The following is a 2,500-nucleotide window of genomic DNA, read 5'->3' as shown; positions in this document are numbered from 1 at the left end:
GCGCGCGCATTTGAAAGTGCCGGGTTGCTCGTTGGTTTTTAGCGCGCTTCTAACTAAAAAGTTGCCTACGTTTTTGTCGCGTTTGAATGAAATAAGTGGAGGTTGCGAAAAGATTCTAGCAGTCTCGGGATCATTTTGGAGTAATTTAAAATTACTAAGAATGATGCTTTTGACTGCGTGATTATGAGGATGGAAAGTGAGGGTGAATGGAATTCTGTCATTCTTATCTTTCTGTGAAGTTTGTAGTGACGACTGTCGATCAAATTGTTGGGCGCGATGATGGCCCGCTTTGACCACAGAGACAGGATAGCCACGTTTTTCGAAGAACTGGCACATCTCCTCTGATTTGCTGGAAAAATCGGAGTCATCACTACATAGACGTCGAAGTCTAAGAAATTGAGAATAAGGAATGGATCAGAGTTCTTGAAATGTGATGGATGTGACGATGAATACAACAAATAAGTGTGTGAATCAGTAGGTTTGTAGTGCACACTAGTACATAGCACGTTGCCTCTAATCGAAACTTTGATATCTAGGAAAGCCAATGAAGTTTCCGAAATTTCCCAGGTATATTTAAGAGCCGGATGAAAAGAGTTGACGGAGGTTATAAATTGATCGACTTCTCCTCTGCTGGATGAAATAGCGCCGATGCAGTCGTCGATGTAGCGGCCGTAGAGTTCAGGTTTGGGGCCGTTGTACTGATTAAAAAATTGGTGTTCAACATATCCTACAAAAAGATTGGCATAGCTAGGTCCCATTCTTGTGCCCATCGCTACACCATTAATTTGTTTGTAATAGTTGCCGGCGAATGAAAAACAGTTAAGCGTTAAAACTAGTTCGGCAAGGCGGAGGAGCGTTTCCGAGCTAGGTTCTTTGATAGTGCTTTGATCGAAAAAGTGTTTAAGTGCTTGAAGACCTTCGCTGTTAGGAATTACTGTGTATAGAGATGTAATGTCCATGGTGAAAATAAGTTTGTCTTGGCCGGAGAAATTGAAATCGCGGAAAATTTGTAGTGCGTGTGTACTGTCTTTAATGTATGATGGCAAAGATTTGACGATAGGCGTCATAATCCTGTCTAAGTAGCTAGAAATGAGTTCGGTGGGGCAACTACAGGCAGAAACGATAGGTCGACCTGGGTTGTTGGGTTTGTGAATTTTAGGCAAGAAGTAAATGCACGAAGTTCTAGGGGTGTTGATGATGAGATTAGTGGCAGTGTCCGGTAATTCTTGATTAACTATAAGATTTTGAATGGTGTCTTTGACAAGTTTTTGATTGTTGGAAGTGAGATATTTAGGGATTTTGGCATAAAACGAGGTATCCGAAAGTTGCCGCAAAGCTTCTTTTTGGTAAAGGTCGGACCGCCAAACAACTACCGCGCCGCCTTTGTCGGCCGATTTGACAACTATGTCGTTGCGTTTACTAAGATTTTTGAGCGCCGCCCACTCTTCCGAGGAAAGGTTGGAAAATTTAGTGTTGCGATTGAATTTAAGTTTGTGAATGTCGTGACGGCATTTTTTGGTGAAAAAATCTAAAGAGGCAAATTGTCCCTCTGGGGGAGTCCATTTGGATTTGGCTTCTCCTCTTTGTCCTTCCATCTTGGTTAGTCACGTGCTTTTTGGTTTCTCGGCTGATGAGCTGTCTGCGGTTCCTCAGGTTTTTGTTTATATGCTGAATGTTTGCAAGTTTTGTATTTGGGGGGCTCGGAATGATTTTCGCTTTCGGGGTGTAGATTCTCGTTTTGTGTTGCGCTTGCGTGCCCTGGCCGTTTTTGTAGGGTGAACCAACGTCTTGGCGTTGGATGAGTCTGTTGATGGGTGGCCTTTCATATTTCGTTTTTCACCCTTGTTCTGGGTCGTGCTTGTTTTGTTTTGTGCAGTTGTTTTTGAGTCTTTATTGTTGTTTTTGTCGAATTGTCATTTGGGAGTGTAAGTCAGGCGAGGCATCTCCTAGATGCAATTCTTCGTTTGTCTGTTTGTCTTTTGTTCATTGTTGGTAGGGGCGGGGTTCGATTCCCCGGCGAAGTTGGTGTGTTGGTGCACCCCCGTTTGAGGTGAACCGTTGTGTTTGACGGACTAGTCGTTATGTCTGGCGGTCATTGCAGTCACCCTACCGGGGCACAGCCATTCGCCTTAAACATAAAAAAACCATGCGGCGAAAATTTGGGTCGCAAAGGGACCCGCAAGATACAAAATTCGACCAATTCAACCTAAAAGATTTTGTTACGTAAGGGCAATCTGTACATGTGTAAAATCAAAATGCTTGGGCAAAACACCTTCGAAGAGCCGACAAGAAATAAATCAGGAAGAAGACCGATTGCAAGGGAAGGTACTAGTCGTCTTTTAGTATTTCGCTTCTCAAATTACCGTCGCGAATTAATTTTGGTATTTCTGTTGCACGGGCCAGACATATCTAAGCATTGCCATCGGCCTTTTTCAGCATCACATATAAGCTTACCTGTCTGTCTATAAGAGGTTAAATTAATATTGTTTATTTTATTTTT

This window comes from Montipora foliosa, chromosome 1 (genome assembly GCF_036669935.1).
Source record: "Montipora foliosa isolate CH-2021 chromosome 1, ASM3666993v2, whole genome shotgun sequence".
Taxonomy (NCBI): domain Eukaryota; kingdom Metazoa; phylum Cnidaria; class Anthozoa; order Scleractinia; family Acroporidae; genus Montipora; species Montipora foliosa.
This window is presented reverse-complemented; position numbering follows the sequence as displayed.